Here is a 14,837-nt window from a genome sequence, read left to right as displayed (position 1 = left end):
TTTGTGATCCAGAGCTGATAATTATGTGTAAAACTGGGTTGCCTTCTGTAACCATTACAAAATGTTTTAATTTTCAATATACTAGCCTGTATGGAACATTTTATCCAAAAATAAAAATGATTTTATCATTTAATCACCCTCATGCTGATCTAAAACTTGAGAAAAAAATTCTACTATGGACAAAAATAGAAGTATTTATTATTTAAATGTATTGTTGATATTAGTTCCCATGGATTTGCAACGAATGAGAACTTTTCAAAAAAACAAAACAAAAGTATTGTGATAGTCTAGTCCAGGGGTGGCCAAAGATGGCCCATACTAACCTTTGATTTGGCCCACCATCCCATTTGAGGAGAGAGGAAGAATGATGGGATAGGGTTGGGGCAAACATCTTTGATAATTTAAAGCAAGGTTCTGTATTGATTTAAAAATATTAGGAAATTACTCATGGAAAATTAATGTAATACATTTATTCATTAATTTTCTTGTTGGCTTAGTCCCTTTATTAATCTGGGGTCGCCACAGCGGAATAAACCGCCAACTTATCCAGCACTTTTTTACGCAGCGGATGCCCTTCCATCCGCAACTAATCTCTGGGAAACATCCACTCACACTCATACACTAAGGACAATTTAGCCTACCCAATTCACCTGTACTGCATGTCTTTGGACTGAGGGGGCAACCGGTGGAGCACGCAAACACAGGAAGAACATGCAAACTCCACACAGAAACGCCAACTGACCCAGCTGAGGCTTGAACCAGCAACCTTCTTGCTGTAAGGCGACAGCACTACCTACTGTGCCACTGCGTCGCCATTAATGTAAAACAATTTGGTTTCTTTACGATTGACCCACAGCCCTTAATCAGGTTTGGTTTTTGGGCCCTCATAAGAAAAGGTTTGGGCACTCCTGGTCTAGTCTCTAGTAATCTCTAGTAAAGGAGGTCGAGCCTTCTCATTTATGGCTCCTAAACTCTGCAATAGCCTTCCTGATAATATCCATGGTGGCATAGCTTGAGATCTGTAGAGCTATGCATCGATGGATTTGCTTCAGGTTTAGCTTCCAGCCTCCGCCTCTGAGACTGCAGCTCTGCACAAGACGTTTGGCCAGCGGAGTAATGGTAATGATTGAGCCCAACTATGTCTGGTTTCTCTCGAGTTTTTTTTTTTTTTCTTCTTCACTTTCACCAATTGGTAAAGTTTTTTTTCCTCGCCGCTGTAGCCACTGGCTTGCATGGTTCGGGATCTGTAGAGCTGCGCATCGATGGATTTGCTCTTCAGTGTTTGGACTCTCAGTAGTGATTATTAAACCACACTGAACTGAGCTAAACTGAACTGAACTTAAACACTGAAAATTGAACTGACACTGTTTCTATTTACTATGATCTTTTATGTGAAGCTGCTTTGACACAATCTATATTGTAAAAGCGCTATACAAATAAGGGTGAATTGAATTGAATAGTAATCGCTAAGTAATTCAAAATGCCTAGTCCTAGTTAAAAAAATGAACATAATAAAATAGAGACAATAAACCCTTAAAATAAACCCCCCCTTCTTACTCCCAGGGCCATTTATATTGAAGTTGATATATTTTAGCTGCACTATGTTGGTGTTTCGTAACATCTCATTTTTACGAGGTGGATTGTTAGCCCAATGCTCAACCCCCAACCTGGAGGACCAGGACATAAACACATACATTACGGACAATTTAGTTTACCCAAATCACCCTTAACTTTGGACTGTGGTGGAAACCGGAGCACCAGATGGAACCCCATGCCAACACGGGGAGAACATACAAACTCCACACAGAAATGCCAACTGACCCAGCCAGGGCTCGAAACAGTGACCTTCTTACTGTGAGGCAACAGTGCCACTCTGCCACCATGTCGCCCATAAAAACTAGAGTGAACTTCACTGAATAAAAGAGCACTATGTAATGAGTTTAAACCATGCATGACCTTACACGCTGCTGGATTATTAGGCAATGAGTGTTCAAGATGTTTATGTAAATAAATAAACTTATTGTTGACAATACTTTCTTTAGGTAAACTAATCCTTAAAAAGATATTAAGAGAAAGCCATGTTCACTATGTGGACTCTGGAAAAACTCTAGGTACAGTACATGCTCAGATTCAGCAGCGTAAACAGGAAATCCACCCAGTACACCAACACTCACACATCGAGTCACTAAACAAACGTGGGAATTTTAGAATAGAGTCATGCTGATATCTTAACTCCATCGTAAAATTCTGAAACTTCAAGTTGAAGAGCCTCTTCTCATCCCAGGGGCTGCCATAGACAAGAAGAGGCCATACAGTAACTCCACAGAGAGAGTAATGTAGACAAGCCATCTGCTGATTTTTCCATTAGATGACACTCGTAAACACACACTCGTAGGCATGCTCAAAACACACACACCCCTCTGCCCCATTAACACTCAAAGTAGCCATCATTAATCTCCCTTACCGTCTACATGAGACCTTTCCCAGGGATCCCAAAATAACTCCACCCCATACCATCCCTTAGTCATGCTCCCCTGATATAGGCTTTCAGGTATGACTGGAAATGCGTGAAAGTGCTATGTGTATACAAAAGAAGAGGGCGTCGAGTATGAAATGTCATAGCTTCAATATCACATGAGATAACATTTAGAGGATCCAACACACTGCAGAGAAACATGACGCTGTGAGAAATTGGTGCTCTATGAAGTAGGCCAAGTTACGACCCCAAAATGTCGCCCTGTCATGGGCATTATTACTGCAATATTAGCCTTTGCCAGCAATACCTTCATTTGAAAACATGTGAAATGTAATTTTTAGGGCGCCTGTATTCAAAGGGCACTGGGAAAAAAATCATTAAGTCTGACACACTGCATTAAGCTTCCATTAAGTAATGGCTTAAATTTTCTCAATGCCTTTATTAGTTAAAAAGTGCAGAACAAGCTTTGGACGTGAAGCTGTTTCTGCACCAGAGATCCAGTTCCATTAATGTGGCACATTTCAATGATTAATCTCTACGAGAAAAAAAAAAAAGCAGAATGGCTGAGCCTGAAGAATTCCGGAGATAAAACATAAGCTGACTTAGCGGTTTTATATTATATTATACCATGGCATGTAAATGAATCTTTCCAGTTGCCAAGAATAACTGTGGAACAGAATGTAGCAGAACAAACTCTATGACAGGAACAAAATGTGCCACAGTTCCGATGGCTTATCATCTGACGGTGTTTCTTAATATCTATACTTTTGTTGCACATGGTCTGGTCAAAGAGGCTTTTTTAAATGAAGCAGTGCAGTCTGTGACCACAGCGTGGAGCGAGAGCTTTCAAAGAGAATCAAACTCGCACAAAGGCAGAATCGGTTCCGCCTGAGGGGAGCCTGAGGGTCGCCAGCGTCACGGCATACATGAGCACATGACATTCTGCAAGAGTCCTTAGCGTAGCACTCGGAAACACTTTGTGTGATTCGGCACACATACTCCCATTTGACTTAAGTGTTGACTTATGGTTTCTTTCCTTCCTCTATGGAATGGTTATCCTGGCCAGTAGGGTTTGTGTTCTGCCAGCGTGTCTGGCCAGCAGGAGAACAGCTCTATGGGACACTGTTCTTTATGACTGCTGGAAGCCAACGGTTCTGTGGAATGTCTTACAGGCTTTATATAAAGACAAAGTGTCACATGCTCTCTGGCTGATATTTGATCCACAGGTAACATAAGGACAATCAATTCAGCTGGAGCTGCGAGAGCTGCGGTTCTCACAGTTGTGTATTAATGGGATAAGTCACTTAACTGATGAAAAAAAAGCCATTCATAAAAGCTTGAGGTGTAATAGAAATAAGGTTACACGATTACTAAAATGCTAGTAAATGAAAAAAAAATCCTACTAAATCTTTTGTCATACTTTAGTCATTTTAATTATTGTAAGTTGAGGAGAGTAGAAAAGTTCAGTTGATTCAATTAAAAATTTTAGGCAGCAATATATACAGTTGAAGTCAGAATTATTAGCCCACTGTTTATTTTTCCAATTTCTGTTTAACGGAGAGCAGTTTTTTTTCAACACATTTCTAAACATAATAGTTTTAATAACTCATTTCTAATAACTGATTTCTTTTATCTTTGCCATGATGACAGTAAATAATATTTTACTAAAAATATTTCAAGACCCTTCTATACGTCTTAAAGTGACATTTAAAGGCTTAACTAGGTTAATGAGGTTAACACGGCAGGTTAGGTAATTAGGCAAGTTATTGTATAACAATGGTTTGTTCTGTATGCTATCGAAAATATATATAGCTTAAATGGGACTAATAATTTTGTCCTTAAAATGGTTTTTAAAAAATTAAAAAGTGCTTTTATCCTAGCCAAAATACAACAAATACTCTCCATAGGAAAAAAATATTATCAGACATACAGTGAAAATTTCCTTGCTCTGTAAAAAAAATCACTTGGGAAATATTTTAAAAAGAAAGAAAAAAAAAAATCAAAGGGGGCGAATAATTCTGACTTCAACTATATATTTCTTTTTATTGTGTATAGACATATTAGACACCTAGACTGTCTAGATTACTTACTACTTGTAATCTTTTACTGATTTCAAACTACATGATAAAAAGTACAACTTTGACCCTTGTGCACTGTTCAAATTTACAACCCTTTTTGTTATGTTTTTGATTAAAAGATCCACTGAATTAAACTGCTGTGAAATGCATCAGATAAATATTTTTTTCTGCTTTTTTGTATAAACTTATTAATCAACCTCAGTCCTGATTGATCAAAACTAATACTACTACTACTTTACTTAAAATATGTGTCAATATAAGATTTGTCACCAAAATCATTCCATTTGCTGAAACACAGAGAAAGTTGTGGCCAAATTAAGACTCAAAATCACCCCAGAGTGAATGAAAACATCCTCAACAGTTATAAGGGTTAAGAATACTGTTTTGAACAAACCTTTTATACAAAGATTTAAATGGGATTACTTTGATTACTTTGTATATATATATATATATATATACATACATACATACATACATACACACACACACACACACACACACACACACACACACACACACACACAAAGTATTTATCTAAAATTTAATACTTTTTTTACTTGCACACTATGTTAGTAGCAGGCTATGTTTTTTGGCTAGGCTAACTATGATTTGCGAAAGAACTGCAGGGGGTTCATGAAAAGTTAATAATTAAATCCTAAAAATATCTAATAAAAACAACCCATTGTATAATAAGAGCTGTACAAATACCTAAACAGTTAAGTAGAGATACTTTATTAATACTTAATTATATTCTATCTTTTGAAATCTTTATAAATTATATTTCTGTAGCACTACAACATTAAAGCAGAGTATTTATTTCTTATACTTTTTGACCATTTTATCCATAGTGTAATTAGTAATCACAAAAATATTTTAAACAAAACGTAAGCCTAACTATACGTATGATCTGAGGGCACACAATAGTCCACAAAATCACTAATGGATACTTAAATCTTTTATAGTGATTCTGCTATTATTTAGAAAGAAACAAATACTGAATCAAACTGATGCATTTATAGCACAAAAGCCACTGTTTCTGTTAAGTCCTGTATGATGGACAAGAGTGGATAAAGGAACAGATGAAAAATGCTACATAACAAAAATAAAGTTTGATTTTTCATCTCTCTATCTTCTAAAAAGCTGTGAAAACTGCTCTCATTAGCCATTGATAAATATTTAACAGTGGAAGATTAGTGTTAAATAGGTCTCCATTAGTCAGGATATTCATCACAAGACTGCCAAAAGTGTGAAAAAGGATAATATTTAAGGACAGATGAGGTGCTAATTTGAAAGTGAGGAGGTAAAATTAGGAGTGATACGACTGTGTGAGACAAACTCTTAAAGAGCGAGTAGATCCAAAAATGAAAATTCACTGACAACATTTTTCTTCAATAGAATTAAAAGATTTATTTTTTCTAAAACCATGATTTTTTTGTGATTTATAAAATGCAAATCAATGGCTACGGGCACTAAAAGAACCTAAAACGCATACAGCAAAACAAAATTAATTTAGTTGTGTCTTGACAATAGATTGCGGTTTTATGAATCAGAGTTATGTACATTATTTACAGCGTTTGTAAATATGCACTGTAAAAAATCATAACAAATTCCAAGACAACAAATATATGTTGCTTTTACTACCACAGAATTCCTTCATGTTGTCCCAACACAAATTGTTAAAGTTAACTTAATTGTTTTTACAAATTTAAATGGATTAAACATAAAACAGTTGTTCCCATAAAAACCTTAAGATTGCCTTTAAATAAGTAGTCTAAACAAGCAGCAAAAGTAATTTTTGAGTGCAATAATGGTAATAATCTTCACTTGCTTGTGGTTTGTTTTACATTGCATCAAAGTATCATCAGAAACCAAAGGAATTAAGTTTGTTTTGTCTCTTTGTTTTTTAAATCTCTAAGTGACAGGAAATGTTATGAATCCTAAAGCACTACAGTGTCAGCTAAAACATCAATTTAATAATATATATAACATATTTTTTTAGTTGCTTTGCTGAAGAAGGAAAAAAAAAAGAAGTCACTTAAGACCAGGTCAGATCAGGGGTTCCCAAATGTTGTAGCCAATGACCCACAAAAAAACAATTCCAGTGACTCGTGACCCACACTATTGTTGAAGTCGGTTATAAACATACAAACATTGCACACAACATGCACACCCACCGATAGGAACTATGTAAACATGAGCATAATGACAATACAAAAAGTCTAACAACCATATCATTTTTATAGTCATTATTAATTTGTTTAGGAGATTTTGATTTGGAGATCATTCTCCATGTTTACATTGTAAAAAAATCCTGGTTGCCTTAAACTTTTAAGCTAAATCAAATTAACTTTATGGGCCCTATCATACACCTGGCGCAATGTGGCGCAAGGCGCGGCGCAAATGTTGTTTGCTAGTTTCAGCTTGACGCAAGTGTTGTTTTGCTGTTTTGTACCATGTTGTTTAAATAGCAAATGCATTTGCACTCATTTGTGCGCCCATAGGCGTTCTGGTCTAAAAAGGAAGGCATTCTGAGGCGCACTGCTGGCACGTTGCTATTTTGAGAAACTAAAATAGATTTTTCATTAGACCAAAACAAACCCGGTCTAAACTCCAGGGCAGAGTTGCGCCTCGCTTACACACTGCTTAATAGCCTACACACAAGATGTAGAGCAATACGCAAATATCTTTACATATGAAAAAATGTAAATATTAAGGATATAAATAGGATATAATAAGAATATATATAGGATATAAATATAAAGAATTAAATTATAACAAAACATATTATTTTCTAGCCTACATAAATATGAAAAATCACTGCTTTTATGCCTTCTTCATCTCGGGAGGCTTTTTCAGTTCATTCATAACAATTTGCTTTTGTATAATGTTATTATTATTAGCAGTATTATTTATTATATCCATATTTATATTTGTTTTATTAAAAACGAGCTTAGATTTGCCCACCTGCAGCGTGTGGACCATATGGGGCACAGCATGTGTTTTAGGATATAACTCAGGTTTTTGAACACACTTCGTTATTATTTTTCATTTTTTCGTTAGCTAGGAATTAAAACTGAAATTCTAAATAGTTTTGAAACAAATCTTTGCGCTTAACAAACTAAGCTGATTAAACTGATTCCCTATCCACGAGAGCGAAAGTGAAAGTAGACCATTTATCTCTCATTCTTGCGCAGTAGATGCTCTGTTTAACTGTTTTCTGTGAAAAAAAAAACTGTTAACTGTTTGCTTGTGAAATGCTCAGTTTTTCCACTTACACTAACTTTACGTCATGTAAATAGCAAATACGCTTATTTCGCGATGCAGCTGGCTCTTAAAGGGAATGGGAGATGAGACTCTGATGAACTTATATTATTTTAAACTGACTTAACAGCTTGCATATTTTTTAAATTAAGTTAGAACATGATTACCTTAGTTTGATAAGTTAAAATGAACTAAAAACATATGCTGTCATGACTGATCATATATCATAATTCATCATAATTGATCATATAATGTTTTACAAAGCAGTTCTGGCCTTCATTTTTAATCTATACGAGTGTGTAAAGGTGTTTATTTCAATATTATAATGTAAACAACCTAGGGGTTGCAATACAATGGAAACAAAATTGAATGGCTGATGGCATTTTATTTTCATGTTGCTTTTTTATCTAACTAATACATACTATCTTATCTTCTGTAGGTTATAGTTAGAATATGTTAATTTAGTAACACTTTACAATTACAGAACATGAATAATGATGTATTTATATGTAAACATTATTTTTTATGAGTTAATGATGCATTAAGATGCACACTAATCATGAATTAACTTTAACTACAACATGAGTCACAAGAGTTTATGTGTGAATAACAGCTACCTTAATTACTTGTTAGTACATGTTGTTAATTAATGTGATAATTACCCTTTTTGTTTAAACTAAATGTCACGAACATGAACACAGGAGCTGTTAATGTATAATTATGTCATGACTTTACTTGGAGGGGCACAACATCATTAACTTCTGGTTTCAACTGTAATTATAACATAACATATCATGAGTTCATGATCATTAAATTAATCATAAACTAATGTGGTAATTATTACAATAATTAACAAACTATTATATGCTAACAAGTAATTAAGGTACCCGTTTTACCCAAATAAACTCATTTGACTCATATTGTAGTTAAAGTTAGTTCAAGATTAGCACATGCACTAACTCATCCTTAATTCATTATAAAGTAATGTTTAGTTTACATATTAGCACGTCATTATTCATGTACAGTTATTGTAAAGTCTTACCGGTAATTCTAATAGTTTAATAATATATATTTTGTCCCGACTCCCACTTTGAGAAACCACTGACCTAGATCTCAAATAACCTAAAGTAACACACATTTTTGTTTTTGGGTGAACTGTCTCTTTTAAGTCTTTATGGGAAAGAGCAGCATCTGAAAATAAGATCACAGATAAGACAAATGTCCCTAACAGTACTGAAAAAATCTAAGTAAATAGGATGAAATGTGCTTGAATGAAATCAAACTCAACATTTTTTCATCTTAAAGAGCCCATATTATACATGAAATAGGGTCATATCCTGGTTGTAAGGGTCTCCAACAACAGTCTAATATGCATGCAAGGTCAAAAAACACTTTCATGGTCTTATAATCTGCATTTATTTTTACCTAATTATTCCAGCGACTCCTGTATGAATCGTCCAGTGATTCATTTGTTCCCAAACCCCTCCTTAGCGCGGAGCTAATCTGCGCTGATTGGACCGATGACAGTCTGTCGCGATTGGTCGACTGCCTTCAGTCAGAGAGGGAAATGGCCAATAGCTAATCAGCAATTTAAAAAGTAATCACAGTTCATACACGCTCGATAGTGCAGACGTGGATTTTAGCTGCCACACTATGGCGAGTGGATAGTGCCACGGATAACCGAACGAAGGAGACAGTCGTGTACTGGCCATACCACACACACACAAAAACACACACACACCTCCGGATGACAACGCTCCCGCTTCCGCCCGCACCCGCCAGGTTTTAGCCTGAGAACCCGCTCCGTTTTCTGCCCGCCGCGCCCGGTCCCGCTAGAGCGGAGAACACAACCAAAAATCACCCAGTATACAGTCCAGACAGCCAAGCTGTCGTTCGTTCGTTCGTTCGCTCGCTCTCTCTCTCTCTCTCTCTCTCTCATACGCGCGCGTGCGCACTAACACACACACAAGCACCACGCAGACTCTCTCTTTCTAATTCGCATAGCAATATCCCTGATATTGCTAGACAGCCCGCTCCCGTCCCAAATTAAACCCGTTACCGACCGCTCCCGCGATTTATTCGGAAATTTATTCCCGCGGCTGTCCCCGCGCCAGATTTCTGCGGCGCGGGAATAAATTTCCGAATAAATCGCGGGAGCAGAACTCTAGCACGGAGCTCCATAAACAAACAGCACGCGTCGCGTTTTTAACGTGACTTTGCACGCGATAAGATAAAATATCCAGTTAACCTGATACAGTACACGCGGTTACAAGTAACAAATCACAACTAAATACATTTGCAAGCTAGAGTCAACGAGGCAACAACTTTAACCGCACGTACTTACACTTGAGAAATGGAAGAAACCCATCCTGATGTCCATCAGTAAGTTACTGATCCTTCCTTTAACAAACGCAGATGAAGTATTCTTTGTAGCATGTAGCTTCCAGAAGTTTCCAGTAGTTTCCAACTGCTTGGCTATAATGCTGAGGTTTCATCTTTGGGTAGAGACTCAATATATCCATCTGCAATGTGACTTCAATCGACCGGCATGTTTGTGTGCGTGTGTTTGTGGGTGTGTGTGTGTGTGTGTGTGTGTCTGGGTTACTGCGTCAGAGGGCGGGGCCTCAGGTTTGAAATCTCCCGGGTTTGCGCGTGCACGTGAAAAACTTTGTTTCGTTCGTACGTCATGGCGAAACACCTAATGAGTCGGTATCAAGGCGACTCGTTTGAAGCACTATGAATCGACTCTTTTATAGATGAATCAACAGTTTTAAACACTGTATTCTTACAGATTTAAGCCTTAGCTGGATACTTCACTTCACTTAGAGCTGTGTTACACACTACATGGAGGGGAATTTTCAAAAACCCATAATATGGGCTCTTTAAATATCCGGTTTCACTCTGAAATACATGTCATATTTCAGAAAGTTACATGCCTTTTGATGTTGACTTTAACCTGGCTTTTGCAGGAGTCAACCAGGCTCAGTCAGATTTTCTTCACACGCGCAGTAATCTGACCGTCACGTAAAAACCATCTGCTGGCACCTCAAGAGCCGATATTCAGCAATCCCCTGTCAAGAGCGTGTTTTCATCTGGGCCCAAGTTAATGCTGCTTTATACACACACATACACACACACACACACACTCCGTCTCGACATGATGAAGGGCTTCTTTTTGAAATGATGAGCTGCAGAGAGCTGAGAGAAGGTGAAAAATAAATGACGGTGAAAGAGTGGAAGTAGGAGGCGGCTGTGCATGTTTGGGTTTTTCAGGAAAGGACGTGTGTCAGCATGTCCGTACAGGGAAATATCAAAGCCGGTTTGTACATGCTGTTTCCCCAATTTTAACACAACGCTGGAATGCCCTCTGCTCACCCTGAGGTCATTTACCGGCCTCTAGGGGAAACGGTGAATAAAACCGAACTCACACTACTCAAAAACATAAGCGTAGCAACCTCACTTATGTAACATAACAATGGGTCTTCAGATTGAGGTGGTGGGATGAGATCTGAGATGCACTTCCACGGCAAGTAAATAAGGATGTCACTATAGCTGACAATATTTGCAATGGAATGTCATGATTTGTAACTGAATTTAAATACAGCAGCAGAAACTACACTGAAAAAAGTGTTGCATGCAGAACTGTTGCAAGCAATCTATTTGTGTTGAATTTAAACAAACAAATTAAGTTTAATAATGTTCAACTTAATGTGTTTGTTTAAATTCAGCCCAAATAAATTGTTTACAACCACTTAACGTAAAAAAATTGAATGAATCCAAGGAATCATCCTTGAATATTTTTTTTCAGTGTATTATGCCACTGAGTACTGTAAAATAAAGTTATACATGTTATGGCACCTAATGAGTTGGCAAACTCTTGACTAAATAATATCTGATTATCGATTTAAAAAAAGACAAAAACTGTCAAATAGAACAAGCCCCTATTGATTTATTCATTTTTTTTGGGTATCATATTATTGTCCCTGATTAATTTTCTATAGAGTACAAAAAGAAAAAGAAAAAAAATCTGTGTACAACTAACACTTAAAAGAAAAACAGCACAAAAATTAGCATTAGCAAATAGTGTATAGAAAGTCAAATTACACAGGGTTTTAAGTCCTGTGATTAAGTAAAACTAAAAGTGGTCAACTACTGCAATATACTGACATACTGAATAACTTTCACATTTCAACATTTATTTGCATTTATCAGTGCCTGTAACATCTAATATACACTTGCTGATGTGATTCTTTTGGCTTGCTAATGCTAATGCAAATGATGCACTTTTGCACTTCCTAGCCTAAGTTCCTCTTCAGAAATCACAATACTGCCACAACTGAACACAAACTCTATAACAAATCTTAAACGTGAACAAAAAATAAACATCAATACAATGTTTCAGAAAATCCATACAGGATCGGCAAACATAATATTGCAAGATTTGTGTATCGATATATTCATACTCCATCTTTGTGTACGTGTGTGTATTTTAAAATCCCTAATGGATGCAATCACAGCACATCATGCTCAGGAAGACTTCAGTTTCCACATGGCATGGTGAGACTCCAAAGTACATCTCTAGCTGTGCAGGGAATGGAGCACTGTTTGTTTTTGTTTTTTTTTGCAAGACATTCATCCAATTCAATACTAGCTCAGGCATGATAATGGGCATCTTCCCCGGGTCTTTCAATAGTCATTTATGCTTGAACAAGCCTGCGGTGATTACGCAGTCACAAGGTCATATTCAGCAGGACCTACACAAGATGCAAGGCCTAAAATGCCATTTCTCCATTACCCCACCCTGATACAGCTGTCAATCAAATAAAAGATGACCACGGAAGCACACACACACACACCCTTAACGGCTGTCAAATTCATTTTGGAGAACACTCCCTCAGACAGACACAAAAACACAAACAGCTATTAGAGCTGTCATCCTCCATTCACAGACGCAGCAGCTGACAGCATCTCTCAACAGCCCCTCATAAACACATTAATGCAGACAAACAAAAGACAAGCGTAGCAGGTAATCATTCCATCAGAGGAATATAAATCAAGCTCAGCGCGGCATTAAGAACTCAAATCAATTCCAATCTTCCTGCTTTTAGCCTCCCTTCCTCCTTCACCAAATCTCCATGGTAATGAATCAATCGCCCCACCCTCCGTCTCCGGGATATTGTATTAAGGGTTGGATTTCTCCAAGGTTGGATGCAAACGGCCTCCCGGCGGTCTGGACTGGGCTCTCAGGAGCAGACAGATGAAGAACAGTAATCCTTTTATTGGCAAGCCCGAGTTGAGATATTCTATTAGCTTGAATGGTTTGAGTTTTCAGATTTATTGCTCGACGTGTCCACCTCACAGCCAGGGGGAGCTGTTAAAGACCAGTGGTCAATCAATTGTAGCCATCGACCTGATATAATAAGCTTTAATGATTTAGAGAAAGCAAGAGAGGAGGAAGAAAGAAAATGTAAAAGACCATTTTGTGGGATGTAAACAATAACAGTGGTCCTAATGCATATCCTGTTTTACATTTTTAATTTCAATAGCCTCTGAAAATTCGAAAAGGTCAACATATTGATAAATGATGGTATGATAGCTGTTTTAACGTTAAGTTATGATTGAATTGCCTCTTATTACAGTTATGAAATAGTTTGATAACAAGCAGGAAGTGTTCATGGGCCAATGACATGACCACATTGAATTGGTCTATAGCTACGATACAAAAGTAGATAATTAAAGTAGGCCAGATTATAATATTAATACTACATTACTATTAAATATTTTATATTATTTTACCTTTTCAGTTTTCATTTTAGTTTCTTTTTTCAAATTTAGTTAAAGATATTTAAAAGTACCTCAAAACATGCATCATTAAGAACTAGGGCTGCACAATATATAGTGTCAGCATCGAAACCGCAACGAGTGCATCCGCAAGTCACATCACAAGATATGCAATGTTCAGTCTAATGTATAGACCAGGAGTTATAGAATTGTATTTAATTGCTGTATTTATACATAATTTACAGTTGAAACCAGAAGTTTATATAAACTTTTCCCACAAATTTTCTATATTGAGATCAGGGCTTTGTGATGGCCACTCCAAAACATTCACTCTAATTTGGCAGTAAACTTAGGGTCATGGTTTGTTTGGAAGACCCATTTGTGGCCAAGTTTTAATTTACTGGCTGAGGTCTCGAGATGTTGCGTCAGTATAATGTTCTTTCTTCATGATGTCATCTATGCTGTGAAGTGCACCAGTCCCTCCTGCAGCAAAACAGCCCCACAACATGATGCTGCCGCCCCCATACTTCACAGTTTGGATGGTGTTTCTAGGCTTGTAAGCTTTCCCCTTTGTCCTCAAAAATTAACACTGGTCATTATGGCCGAACAGTTCAATCTTAAATCCATCAGACCACAGGACATGTCTCCAAAAATGATTGTTTTCCCCAATGTAATTTAGCAAATTGTAATCTGGATATTTTGTTGTGTCTTGCTTGTTGATTTTCACATGTTGTCACAAAAGGAAGCAGTGTGTTTGAGGTTTTCCTTAATTACTATTATATAGTTGTGCCTCCAATTAACTCAAATGTTGTCAATTAGCCAATCAGAAACTTCCAAAACTTTGACACCATCATCTGAGCTTTTTCAGAGGCATAATAATCTTATTGTACGTAAACTTGATTTTCAAGAAAGGTTATAACAATTTCTTAAAAACATATCTCTCTCATTATTCTGCTATTAAGCATAACAGAAACTAATTTAATAATCCTAACTTACCTAAAAGAGAAAAAGTTTAGTCACATTAACATCAGACCTGGTTTCAACTGTATATGATTTGCCCAAATTAAAAAAAGTTTTTCCCACTTTGAATTTTCGTCTTGTTTCTAGTCCAAATATCAACGTTTCATAGTGAAATTAAGATTATTTTACTTACCCCACTGGCAGATAATGCTGCTTGTTATTATCATTTCTGTACCTGAATACTGTTAATCTCCACAGCAAACCGTTAAATAGAGCTCTTA

At 36.7% G+C, this 14,837-nt stretch overlaps 1 protein-coding gene across 3 annotated transcripts in view; it reads right to left on the bottom strand.

The window, feature by feature from the left end:
• The window catches only part of ndst2b (N-deacetylase/N-sulfotransferase (heparan glucosaminyl) 2b), a 141,241-nt gene that overhangs the window by 23,688 nt on the left and 102,716 nt on the right, over positions 1-14,837 (bottom strand). The window lies entirely within an intron of this gene.

This window comes from Danio rerio, chromosome 12, assembly GCF_052040795.2.
Source record: "Danio rerio strain M-AB ecotype USA chromosome 12, GRCz13ab, whole genome shotgun sequence".
Taxonomy (NCBI): domain Eukaryota; kingdom Metazoa; phylum Chordata; class Actinopteri; order Cypriniformes; family Danionidae; genus Danio; species Danio rerio.
Note: the sequence above shows the minus strand (reverse complement) of the source record. Positions and strands in the feature narration are given on the sequence as shown.